Source organism: Larus michahellis, chromosome 7 (assembly GCF_964199755.1).
Source record: "Larus michahellis chromosome 7, bLarMic1.1, whole genome shotgun sequence".
In the NCBI taxonomy this organism is placed as follows: domain Eukaryota; kingdom Metazoa; phylum Chordata; class Aves; order Charadriiformes; family Laridae; genus Larus; species Larus michahellis.
Genome location: NC_133902.1, coordinates 7,706,035 through 7,719,678, shown reverse-complemented (window position 1 = coordinate 7,719,678; position 13,644 = coordinate 7,706,035). Strand labels below are relative to the sequence as shown.

General features: G+C 48.8%; 1 long non-coding RNA gene across 1 annotated transcript in view; it reads right to left on the bottom strand.

Annotated features, from left to right (window-relative positions):
• The window catches only part of LOC141746762 (uncharacterized), a 145,871-nt gene that overhangs the window by 14,291 nt on the left and 117,936 nt on the right, over positions 1-13,644 (bottom strand). The window contains exon 2 of the long non-coding RNA XR_012588475.1: positions 2,841-2,934. This is a non-coding gene — a long non-coding RNA (uncharacterized LOC141746762). The remainder of the gene's footprint in view (positions 1-2,840; positions 2,935-13,644) is intronic.

The following is a 13,644-nucleotide window of genomic DNA, read 5'->3' as shown; positions in this document are numbered from 1 at the left end:
AGGGATGCAGCCGAGAGCTCAGCTCCACGCACCGCTCCCACGGGGAAGCTGCTCAGCCGAAACGCCCATCCTACAGCCGGAGAGATTAACGATGCTGGTTCTCCTACGTTCAATTACCCCTTGATCAGGATGGGCAGAGCCCAGAAAAGTTTAGGCTGTCTAGAGAAGGGTTGAAGGGAAAATCACCCAGAGAGCCCACGCAGACGATAGCGTACGTGTCCTCAGGATAACATGACACCTTTGCATTTTTTTGAGGAACACAACAGCATGAGCCCTCCTACCCTGCAGTTAGCATCAGTCACGCTGTGCCCAAGTCCCCGTGTGCCCCCTGGGCTCTTCACCCAGCACGTCCTGTGGTTTGGGCCCACGGGACTCAGAAAGGTGCGAGCAGCGTCTGTTCGCCCCTGGCTTGTGAGGCTGCCTTGTCCCCAGGGGGATTTGCTCTCAGACAGCAGCTCCATGTGGAGCTCGACCCTGGAGTCGGGGCTGCAGGAGCCCTCTGCAGCAGGACGGTAACTTCAGCAGCTCTGTCTTTTGAGGACAAAAAAAAGCTCCTGCTTTAAAAGAGATCCCAGGGTTTAAAGATCAAGATAGCCGTTGGCTATGTTTGCAACTAACCAGCTGGGATGAACTTGTTAAGGGCAGAAGACAGGGATGTGCAGGTATCTCAATAGTTATTTGCAGAGATGAACTGAGCAGGTGCACTTCGGGCATAACTAATCCTTGAGAGACAAGGAGCAGGAAAAGACTGCAGGAGCTAATGTCTTTGAAATAGGTTAAACCAGTGACATTGCCCACCATCAGCATTGTGTTCCTTGCCTTTAAAATGCTGACACTTACAGGTTTGATGGTAACTAGACTGCATAGGGGCACCTTTGCTTTCACATCAGATCTGCTGACATGAACAAGAGTCGATTCAGATGGGCATCCAAACATTAAAGTCCTTCCCGATTTCCATAAAATGATTGGCAGGATGCCTACTGCTAGCGGCTGGTAGCGCTGCTGATAAATGGCATCTTGATAAAAACTTTGGGCTGTTTTAAGGGGGGAAAAAAAAAAAAGGCATACTGTTATTCTAATTCACTCAGCTTCTGACAGATGAGATGTCTCATCTCTAAAAATGAGATCCACCTGGTATCTTTGCTGTGCGTACAACAGAGGAAACAGGGTCCAGCGACTGGGAGAGGAGCGCCGTGTGTCCCAGCTCTTCCAGTCCTCTCCTGCGTGGGACGCCATCCCCGCGGTGGGACATTGTCCCTCCTTCCTTAGCACTGAAAACGTACTCTGGGTTCTCAGCAGAAAGTACCTAAAATATGGTAAAGATTATCCCTAGGAAAAGAAAAAGGGATTTTCCTTTCCAGGTCTTGAAGTATTGAAGCTTTCCAAGGAGTTCTGTGGGTAAAATCCAGCTGGAGCAGCTGAAAGCCAGGGTTATTTCTAAGACACAGAGACCCGACCCGTGGAACCAGTTCTTTCCTTCAACTTAAATGTTAACAAATGCGTAATTCCCAAAGAGTAAAAAAGAACGGCACAGATCACTTGCTGCTGATTCCCAGCTAACCCATCAGTAGATCAATACAGGTAAAAGAAGGTGAGGAAAAAAGGTAATTTCAAGCCCTAATAATATTATTATTCAGTTTCTGTAGGTATTCTAGGTATTTTTCTTAACTTAAGATTTCAAAATGACTTCTAAAATGAATCTGAATGTTATAATGGGAACTTTTTACCCCCAGAGATCAAATATCTCCTTCTCCCATACCTTTGCTTTTCAAATAACACAAGAATCCTATGAGCTGGGAGGCCCTGCCAGGATCCCCGGCAATGCAGGCACTCGGAGCACTTTGTGGACCCAGATCTCCCCTGAAAATAGATGCAGGGCAGGCAACACCTATAGCCATTTATTGCTTGTTCTTTTAAAAAGATGTTATATTGCCCTGTAGGATATTTGCCAGGGAACAGCCAAGCAATGCCGCATCCACCCACCGCAGCCGTGACATCTCACAGCCTTTGCAGGACACCCGTAACGACACAACTTAGAGCAACAGCTCGATAAAGACCGAAGAGGGGATGGTCAAGATTTCTGGAGGATATCGCGTTCTCCTGGATGTAAAAAGGAGTTTGCTGTAAAAATTCCTTAAATAGCTTGGAAAATCTCAGTACAACAATGGTAAATGGAGACTTGCAGCACCCGATGGACCTCACTCTGCCTCCACAACGTCACTGACTTCATTTTCTCACGTAAAAAGTCATCTAATTACGTTGTGAGGCACCACAGGATAACACAGAAGGACCCTCACAAACCAGCGGCAGAGAGCTCACTTAAACCAACCTGTGATGGATGGAGCTTCTGCCCTCTCCTTCTCCTTCCTGCCTCAGTGCAGCCTCCAGATGTGCTGCCAGCTGTGGTGACACCAGCACCGAGACTGAAGTAACGCATACGACCTCAAGGAAGCGGCTGTCCCAGCCAGGCGAGCATCCCCGCACCCTTCCCAGCAGCGGTGCCGGATCCCGCCTGGCTCCGCACCCAGCGAACAAAGGTCCCGCGGAGCTCCCGTGGCCCAGTGCTGCCCACACCAGCAGAGCAGCACTGGTTTGTAGCCACAGCTCAGAGAGACAGGTCATCAAGGAAGACACCCAGACCCCCACTGAGACCCTCAGCACAAAGCGGGAGCAAATCAGACCACAAAGAGTCTCCAGGCTACCCAAGGAGAGCGTTAACGCGGTCTCCCTCCATCACTGCTTGAGAGTGCTCAGGGTTCCTCAGCAAGCCCTCTGCCCCGAGGTTGGTTGTCCATAAGCACCACCGTAACGAAGGCAATTAACAGCGGTGACATCCTTACCTTGATTCCCGTCATGGTCTGCTGGAAGTTGCTTTGAGAGCTGGGGCTTCAAACCTGCTTCGCCATCATGTGATCTGACATCGTCGAGAATTTACTGTGGAAACAAAAAAACCCACAAGTGTGAAATGTGACTGTCGATAAAGTAATCCTCAGCAATCAGACAAAATTAATTGTGTGAACATCATTGATCAAACCTACTTAATACATTGGGTTTGTAGAAAGCTGGAATGTAATTTCATTACCAATCTGCTCCATCCTAATGAAATTTCTAATAACACTCTAATTTTGATTTCGGTTAAGGAGAGAATGATGGAAATTTTCTTTTGCTTCTCTTGTAAGGTTTTATTTTATTGGTTTTCTGCAATACTAGGGATACTAATTTTTTTTTTAATTTGACATTTTATTAGCAGGGGGTTTAATATAACAACACAGATAAACAAAATTGCAAAACGGACAAACCTTACAGAAATAGAATTGATGTCAAAATTAAGGAGGCTAATTTTAAAGAAATTGATTTATTTTATGAGTGGTGATTTGGGCTTTTTTTTTTTTTTTTTTTAAGTTCTAGCTGATTTTCTGACCTAAAATGATTTAAATAATACTAGTTTGTGATTCCTTTCATCTGTAGTTCTCACAAAACAACGCTAGAGGAGTTCAGCCACATGGGAGAGGCACCAACATGCCCACATTTGTAATGGGTAGATTAGGGCGAGAAGACCCGGGCCCTACCGACGCCAGTGGCAAGGCTCCCGTTGATTTGGACATAACCAAGATTTCACCTTTGGGGTCAAGTTTGAAAAGACACCATTCAGTCTTTCAGGCTCAGTCGCGTTGGTGAACGGAGCAGGGTTAGATGTTAATCAAATCAGGAGTGCTGAAGCATCAGGTAGGGAAATAAATGGTGGCGGTTGGGATTTGCATCGAAGCCCGTGGACAAGATGCCCCACACGGCGGGGACCAGCCTGCGCTACCTGGGACCCCCGTCCCGGCGGGGTCTCAGCAGACGACCCTGGCTGGGGCTCGGGGCTGCCACGATGACACCTGGAGCCTTCTGCAAAACGCATTTAACTGAGGGCAGGGGAAAAGCCTGGAAAAAACAACTATTTTGTTGCTTTTTCTGCTCCCAAGTACTGAAAATGAAGAGCGCTTGCCTCTGGCACGCATGAGAGGGCAAACCCTGCGCTCAGAGCATCTGGGTACTACCGATGGCTCGTCTGGCGAGGCGTCCGGTGAATAGAAATCGCCTCTCCCTGGCCAGAAGCCACATGCGGCGGGATCTGCGCCCAAAGGCAGAGGATGCGCAGGATGCACCCTGGCGGTTTGCAGACATTTGGGGGCCTCCGGATGACGGGACGGGACGCTATGAGCAGACAAGGGAGCACGGAGTGTGCGTGCTGGCTGCAGCAAGGTGATGCTCTTTGACTACTGAACTGGCGCCTATCTCTGGTATTTCCATTTTCAGCAATCTGATGTGTTTTGGTGATTTATTCATGACCGGTGTAGTGAAAAATTGGAAAAGGCTAGCGGGATAGCCATGGCCTGGAGATCCAGCATCTGATTGAGGCTACAACTGAATTACTGTCAGAGGCATCATGCAAGGTTTACTCCGGCAAACGTGAAGCTGAATCTTTATATTAATAAGTGAACATGAACTATCAGAGAGACTGGCATATGTCTGCTGCCAGGCAGGTCTGGAAAGGAGCTGTCAGATCAATGGGAAACTCGAGCAGACAAACGGAGAAGCTCCAGTGCCCCTCTTCATGCGCTGCGAAGATGTCTGCGGGCGCTCACCGGAGCCACGGAGGGGAGACTTTACTAACACACAGGACAGCTAAAAAGGCTTCTGCAGGCAAAGCTGGCTCGTCTTTAACATGTACGAAATTGCTTGGGTGAAAGCATATGGGGGAGTCTTGGCTTTCGCTCCAGTACTTAAGCACATGAGAAAATCTAGCCCCTCGTTCAGGCTACACTGTTAAAACACAGCCGATGGGCATGAGGGATGCACGCCAATACTGCACATCCAATCCCAGTCCAACCAGAAGCACCATTTCAAAAGCAACAGTCCCTGAGAACTGTAACTCAGCCAGGTCCCTGAGGCCAGCTCCCCAAAAATGACAGTCCCTGAGAGCTGTAACTCAACCAGGTCCCCCAAAAGCGACAGTTCCTGAGAACCTTTAACCCAAACCAAACCCAGGAAGCCCAAACCTACAGCACACACTCTACAGAAAGGATAATTTTGGCCCTGTTTACAAAAAGCAAAAGGAAAATGTCCCGTTCAGTGCCAATTCCAACCACATGAGCTGCCCTCCTCTATGGCCTTGGGGATGGTCCCTTTCAGAGCTGCCCCATGTTAATTTTCACCTCAAGTCCAAGAAACCACTTTCCATCTTGGCTTCCAACCTGCTGGATGTAAAAGGGAGGTGAGAAAATGCCCCTTTCCACAAGGATCCCCTCCAAATCTGAACTTTTGAGAAGACAAAACAAAGCAGAAACTAATTAATCCTAAGGCGTTAAAAAAAAAAAAAAAAAGGGAGAAAAAAAAGGTGGCGGCAGAGGAGGAAGCTAAATGCTGCATTACAGTAGCATCTAGCAGTTCTTCATAATTACAGTTTCAATTCCACATCCAGCTTCCCGCCTAATTACTGCCCCGCGGTTGGTGTGCACAGACTCCAGAGCAGCAGGGATTTTTATCTTGCTCGCACTGATCGCTCCCCGGCTCCTCGTTACCGACTGCTCGCTTTGGGCCCGTTAGACAGCCTGTGCCCTCCCCGGCCCCCCAGCCGCACGGTGGTTGCCCAGCCTGGTCTTGCCCGGCAGGTACCACCAGCCCTGCCCAGAGCAGGCAGGGGGTCCGACCCCTCGTAGACAGAGGACAGGGAAAAGGGATGGTCCCCGCAAAGGTGCTCCAGGGGTCTCAGACACCTGGGACAGATGGGACCAGGGGTTTCTCCATCCCTGCTCGCTCTAGACTGCTGCTGGGGAAGGTTCTCCTGCATCTCCTCCTCAGGTTTCACAGGGAAAGAGCCACCAACACCTGAACCCGGGCCAAGATGTCTACATTGTGGGAGGGCTTCAGACCAGAAAGCTGAGAACCCAGTTAGGTTTTGATGTTTCAACTTTTAAGTTCTTGGCAACCAGGTTTAACCCGTCCAAGGTTTTGTTGCAGGTCTCCTCTGACCCAGGCTGTGTTTGAAGCTGTGTAGGCAAAGCTCAATCTTGTGAGCTCCTCCTGCTATCTCTGAGAAAAAGCCTCCAGTGAAGATGAGCCGAGGTTGACAGTGGGTTGGTGGTGGCCGTGCACCAGACCTCCTGCCCAGCAAACACCCCTTTTGGAGACCAGATGCCTTCTATTTTATTTTGGAGGTTATAATCCTTCTGCTGCTTTCCTGCAGTCCAGTTGCACTTTGCTAATCATTAACACCATTGCTGTCTTTGGCAAGAAACAGAAAATGGGCTTTCTTCTACCAGAAAGGCAGGAGAGCTGATTTCCTAATAATTTATGGCTTGAACAAAGTTGCAAAGCAGCAACCAAGTATGCGGGAAAGGTTGGGGTGAAAAATTATTTACAAAGTGAATGCCCTGAAGACACTTGTACTGGACAACAATTACGGCACCTTAATTAACTGAAATTTAGTTCACCCGCCGACTGAGGCATGTCCAGTGCTGAAGTTATGCCACTGCTGCTGTCTACTACTGGTTAATGAATATAAATCAGATGGTTTATAGTTAGTGAACATGTAATAGGCTTGCAATGAGTTGAATTCCAATGCAAAATGCCTGGGGATAGGAACATGCCATCCATAAAATATATATAAATAACAGATTTACATTTCTACAAGGAAAAAAACAAAGCTATCCTCCCATCTTGGTATTCTCCCAGCTTGACAGACCCGTGCCCCAGTTCTCCAACAAGACAAGGGATCGATAAGTAGGAATTTAAGAGTCTGGTCACCCAAGGTGAGGCTAATTAGATGCCAAAACTCTTCCATCTTTCCTTCCCAGCCACTGAGCCCTGTCCTGTAGGTTCATCACGTGCCTGTTGAGCGCTGCTTGGGAGCAGAGCCCGAGGGGCAGGAGCACTGAAGGTGACTCCTGAAGGTGTAGAGCACTCGGTGCAGCTACCAGAGCCTCGGCCAGAGGCAACTGAGGCCATTGGAAAGAGGAGCGCTGCCTTTGGAGGGAACTTGTCTCAGAGCCCGGGGACAGACGGGGGAAGCAAGGCTGTGCTTTTACTGCAGCTCCTTTTGGCTGGGACTTTAGTAAGATCAAAAGGCAAAAGCAGACTGCTAGGGCTGCATTTCTATAGGCAATTCAGGTTAAAACCACCCCCCCCCCCTTCTGCAGTCAGTCGAGAGTGCAGTTTGCAAGCAAGCAAATCTCTCCAAGTTTCTTGCTTGAAAAATAACCTTTACTTTGTGCCAGTTATGTGCTGGCAGGAGTGGGCAGGCCTGGCCAAAGAGCCCTTGTGTCCTGGTTTGGGGTAAATCACCCTACCCAACCTTGGCATCGTCCACGTTGTTCAGTTGCAGCCAGGAAGGGGAGTCTGTTGGTATTTGGGGCACGCTGCAAACGAGCCTCTCATCCCCCCTCCTGGCGAATAAAGCCCCTTCGGGTCATTCTGTGTCAGACTGCCTAGAAGATAACGTGCCCCAAAGCACCAGACTCTTGGGCAGTTGTTGGCCAAAGGTGTCAGGGAGGCACAAAGCCTGATGGCCATCAAAAAGAGACCTAGCATCAAAAAAACCCCTAGTCTCAGCTCTTTGCATTTCCTTGCTGCAGAAACAAGAAATTGTGGACTTTATTTATTGCACAAATTAGGTACAAGAAAATTATTTTCCTAATGTGAGACTTGATGAATGTTCTCAACTCTCCACCCTGCTAGGAAGAGGGGGTTACAATGAAAATTATTTACAAAGCATGTGCTACCCTGCAGGGATATTTATTCAGGCAGGGGATGTTTCTGCAGATTTTGTTGACAAAGGCAAATCAAATTACATTTTTGCGAACATTACAACAAGCATCTTGATTTGATATGGACATCAGCCGTCTCCTGACAAAGCCTGGGAAGCAGCTCTGGCCCAGCACCCTCCAGGCACCTACAAAGGTGGTCATTTTTAGTATTAGGGAACAGATGGATAAAACGCTCTGCAAGCTGTTCACGCACTTCTAAATATTGATTTCAAGTTTTTATTCCTTTAAAATGTATAAAAATTGTTATGGGTCCGACACCCAGATTAAAGAAGGTTAATGGCAGACGGAGTGAGGTGACCTCTCAAGAGACCCTGCAGGACCCCCACCGGGCTCCTCCGTGGAGCCCCAGGAGAGCAGCCAACTGCAGGGCTGGAGCCTTGGCCCCACAGGGCTCAAACCCGCCCCGCCAGCTCTGAAAACGCACACATGGATGGACGTGTACAAGTCTCTCTATATATGCATTTACACATACGTGTGTAATAGCAGGAGAAGGTGTGCTAACTTAAGACTCCCAAATCTATTTTTAAGTGATTAAATCACCGACCCTTCCTTTCAGAAGCGAACCGTGCTCAGTAGGGTCTTTGAACGAGCCGCTTAGCCTTTCAGAAAAAAAATAAACCAGGCCAGCGAGTAGGTGCCTACGTCAGCAGGAGCCGAACGCCATCACCACTGCCCTGCCTTCGCTCAGACGCTGGTGCTCGGGAAGTGACTGGCGCCGGCATCCCCACGCGGGCACCGCTGCGGCTCCCGCCCCAGCCAAGCCCCGTCCAGCTGAACCACCCTGCGGGGTACAGATCCCACACGATTCAATGGTGTTTTTAATCCGATTGATGTTATTATCTTAAAATGACTGATTTCCGCTGGAGGACGCGGGAAGAGAATCCCTGGCAGAAGCTGCTTTCCTAGCGGGAACGAGGAGCTGGGTGCGAACACGCTGCCTTCACCTGCAGCCCCTGCGTTCGCAGGGAGGAAAGGCATGATTAGGGGCAGGGATTTTTCCCAGCGATCACGCTCTTTATGAATGCCTGTGTATAATATCACGACACAGCTTCTCCCCCTTTCCTATTTGCATTAAACATCCTCCCTCCCCACACATGCAGTAATTTGCCGTACGTTTTTATGGCTATGCAAGTGTAGGTGGCATCGGCAAGCGTATGGGGAGGCGGGGAGGCAGCCCCACTGCCAGGGAGGGGACCTCAGACCTGGGGATACACAAAGGGAAGGGGCGTACAATGTGTCGGTAAAAAAAGTAGGTAAAAAATGTTGAATTAGGTCATAAATGTCTATTTGTCATCCTCTGCAGTGTGGCTATTGCATTAATACATACACATGTTGGGTAAACTAAGGTTACACATATACCATGAGTGATTTCTTAAGAACAAGATATACGCACTCAGCTTCACAAGGGGAAAATACAGATACGGAGGGCTCTTTCCTGCAGCAGAGAAAGTCATGGCATGAACATGGCTAGGAGCCCACGCCAGGCAAATTTGTACGAGAAACGGAGGTGTAGATTGTGAACAGCGTGATCAGCAAGGCATTTGAACAAGGCCCCACGAGAAGGATGGATTCCCACCGCTCGCTGTCTCTTACTGAAGCCAAGGTTGTCTATTCTAGCAGAAATCCTGTGGAACAACATAGGCTACTGGTCTCAAAATACAACGTGACAAGGAAATTCTGTAAACCTTTGTGATACATAAAGACAGATTAGATAACCCGTAGATCCTCTCAGGATTTAAAAATCTGAGTATCTCGTGCCATGCTGCAGAGTGCACTTTTCTGGCCAGTGAAACCCAGGAGCTCATCATTAGCTCTCCCTCTGCAGCGGCCAGGTCGGGAAGGATTTGGGAAGCACACAAAATCCCACCTGGACTTACAATGTGGTTTCTCATACTGGGAAGAAATGGTTCAGAGCTCCTCGCTAACAGGAAAAATCATTTCAGCGCAACAACGTTGATCCCCTCTGATTAAACCTGTGGGTCTTAAACTTGGTCTTCAATCAGGTCTTTGAGAAGTCCCAACAGATTACAACATCCCTGTGCTTAGCCATCATAATGACTTGCAAGTGATTAGCTTAACCAGCATTTCACCCAATTCAATTTCCATGGATGGCCTATACGTACCAAGAAAGACGTTCACATTAATTTTTACATAATTAAATCAGGAATGACCCCGGTGCCGATGAAATAAAACCTCAATTCTTCCTGGGCTGCACAGTGCTCATCTCGGCTTTAACCCTCAGAACACGAGACTGACTTGGCTGGAAGGGATGGATCCGACTCTGGCTCCGGCCCCTCTCCCGCTCTCTGCTGCCCCTTCCAGCCCTTTCGCCCTCCCCAGGCTGAGACACCCCAGTACCCGTCACCCACCCTGCTCCCAATTCCCTGGCACAGCACCAGAAACCCTTTGCATGGACGATCGCATCCCTCACTTCAACTTCTATGGGATGACCCATGCATTTTCTGGGAAAAGCCTTAACGAGCAGCACAGCAACATAAGAAGCTGCTGAAGAGCAATGGCCTGGCCACGGGGCCAGGACTGGAGCTTTGCGATTGCCAAGGAGCATCCAGCTCTGGCACCTGTCCGCTGCCATGAGCCACAATTTATTTCTCAGTCCAAACAATGTCCCACAGAAGGCAACAGCCACAGCACAGAGACAGCACGCATGAGCCATGGTAGCTCCTTAACCAAGGGAAAACTTGGAAAACCAAGGAAAAACTTGGAAAACCAAGTGGGTGATACACGCATGAAGGCCAGGTCTTCCCTCAGGTCCCCTCCCAGAGCAGCGGGTCCCTCCCAGGAGGAGAAGACCTCCCTTCCTTGGCATCCCTTCCCGCAGCTCTGCAAAACTCTCGGCCCCACTGCCTGCTCCCACTGCTCGGTGCTCGGGGTCCTGACCGCTCGCCGGGATGTGACACGGGACTATGCAAACTAACGAGGATAATTACTATGCGTTTTGTTAAACAATCCCCCTTTGGAGGCGGCAGCGATTACTCACTTCTACTGTAATTTTAATTGGTGGGCAAACATGATCTTTGTAGAGACAAAGCCTCATTCTTCTCTCTGTTGTAACAGTTTAAATCAATACTAACCCGGGGCTGCTTGGAAATATTTAATGAAAACTGTTTTGACAGAAAATTGGATTCTTGATGGGGCAAAATATTTGTTTTCAATGGAAAAGTTTCACTTTGTTGAAAAGCCAAAACTTTTCACCGAAAGGTCAAATTGCACAATGCAGCCATCACCCTCGTGCATCCTTTGCTGCCGATGCCCCGGATAAATGGAGGGCTGAGATTGCAGCCCAGCCTTTTGGGGTCGGAGCCAGAAGCCCCGTGACACCCATGGAAGTCTCTCTGCAAGGGATGACGGTCACAACCTTCATGCTGTGACTTATCCCACTGTGACAAACGCCACCCAGGGACACGTGGCAGGTCCCGGCAGGAGGAGCAGGGATTGGCGCAATGGCATGGAGCGAAGCGAGTACATAGATCACTGCAAACACCGCGCCGGAGGGTTTTGCCTGCGCGTTCACCTTGAGGTGAAATTAGTGATGGCAAAAAAACCTTACTCAGGTCTTGGCTAATGATTATCCCATTAAAGAATCAGCTGACATAATATCATTTGGTAGTTTTATAAACCTCAGTGACAACAAGACTGATGAGACGTAAAGCCCTGACAGCTCATCTGCCCAGAAAAGAGGAAGGTACGAGAATTTGCTATTTTACCGTATTGCAAATTTCATGGTACTAAAAAAAATTAATAAAATAATCCTCGGAAAGGCGGGTAACCTTTGCCTGTCTCCAGAAACACACGTATATTCACACCCAGCCCTTCCACTCATTAGCAGATTTCCATCAAGCCTCAGAAATGCAAGTAGAGCATCCCACAGCGAGCGGTCAGGGCTGCACGCTCCCCAGCCCTCGGCAGGACCGCGGGCACGCAGCGGCCGTGGGTGCCCCGTCCCTGCTGCTCAGCTGCCCCAGAGCCACTCGGGCAGGCCCCAGGACCCCCGCAACTGAAGCCCTCTGCTGCAGTGACCCCCCAGGACTACCACTGGTGACGCTGAGGAGCGACCTCCTTGGACTCCACGAGCCGCTGCGCTGGCTCCTACCCCGGTTCAGCATCCGCCAATTCGGGACAAGGTGAGGTCAACCCAAAAAGTCACTCACACGGCGCGAGTGTCTGCTACAATTAGCCCATTTAACGAAAAAGAAAAAGAAGAGCGTATGCTGCAGTTCCTCGCCTTACCCCCATCTCTACACGGAAGACATTGATGCTGGCAGGACAACACACAACTTCAAACAGCGTTCATCTTGTTTGTGACAAGTTATTTCCGTAGTGCCCATGGCCTGCTTAAAGGAGGCAACATCACAACATGCAAACAAGCACTGGCCAGCAAGTCACTGGCTTCCACTATGGGTTAATAAATGCATATATACGTGTATATATATATACACACACACACATACAGTTTTAAATTTTTTTTTTTTACAATTCTACCAAAAAAATTAGCCAAATAAAAGAAAGCATTGGCCTAAGGCATCCCTAGCATTCAGTATTATGCATTTTAGAAAAAAAAAAAAAAAAAAAAAAAAAAGGGAAGCTTGCTTTTCTCCCCCTTGCCTGGGTGTCATGAGCAAGAAATGAGCAGCTGACCTGAGTTTGAATTTAGAGTGTTCATTAATAGGATATTATGCCATATGCTCAGCACACTGTCTTTTTTTTTAATGCAGCCGCCAATTTGAGAGAATTTCTAATTAGTAATGGTATAATGAGAGTATTCAGAGGCTAATGTGGTGGGTGGGGAAGCGAAATAGATCGCTTGGTGTGGACTGGAAATATTTCTGTTCGAATTCCTCGTGAAATAATGACCCGCCGTAAAAGGCTGCGATCTTTGACAAATGAAGGACGTTTGGGGAGGTTACATTAACTGCAGAGGGAGCATTTATCAGAGAGGGGGGGGGAAAGGTGAGACAATTTGGGCTGGTTAAGCTTAATGCAGGGAATATCTTGGAAGAAAAAACATTTTAGCCAGGGCTGGGCTGAATGGGAGGAAGCACAAAGGAGGCCCCAGGTGGGAAAGCCCTGGCAAGAGGGGATGCAGGAGATGCTCGGCGGAAAGGGATGCAGGAGATGCTCGGTGTGGGGACCAGCGATGCTGGGAGCCCCAGCCCGAGCCTGGGGGGTATTAACCCTCGCTGCCATACAAGCATCAGCTGGTTACGTGGGTGCGAAATGCAGCACCAATAAATATTTAGCTGGCGCAGGAGTATAGAAACCCTCCCATCGGAGGCGAGCCCAGCAACTGCTCTGCAGCAGCGGGGGGCAAGGGAGCGGGGTACCGGGTCGATGCTGCAGGCAGGGCCCAGGATGCCTGAAATGCCTTTGAAAAGTGCTTTTGCAGTATATTTGGGGGTCAGATCATTTAATATCTACTCTGTTCTAGAAAATTGGGACTAATGAGGCATGGATGCAGGTCGGTGTTTTGTGGGAACTCGTTGGTATAAAATGTTCAATACTTTTTTAATAAAATTGAGCTTTGAGGTTTGAGAGCTGGCGGAGAGCTGGCACATGCTTTACCCTCCTGCAGGGTACGGACAGGAGATAAACCTATGTAAACCACGAGAGCAGGCACGGGTCCAGAAGTGTCCATTTTAAAATCTCAAAGCATCCTTCAGTTTGAACTAATTATGAATTTTGTCTCCCAACCCATCCGGTGGCACGGGGATTGTGATTTTACAGAAGAGAAAAGGAACAGATTTACAGTGGTTTGCAAGAAGTCAGGATGTGATACAGAAAAATGCTCCTTCCCCTGTTAAAAACCCCACAAACC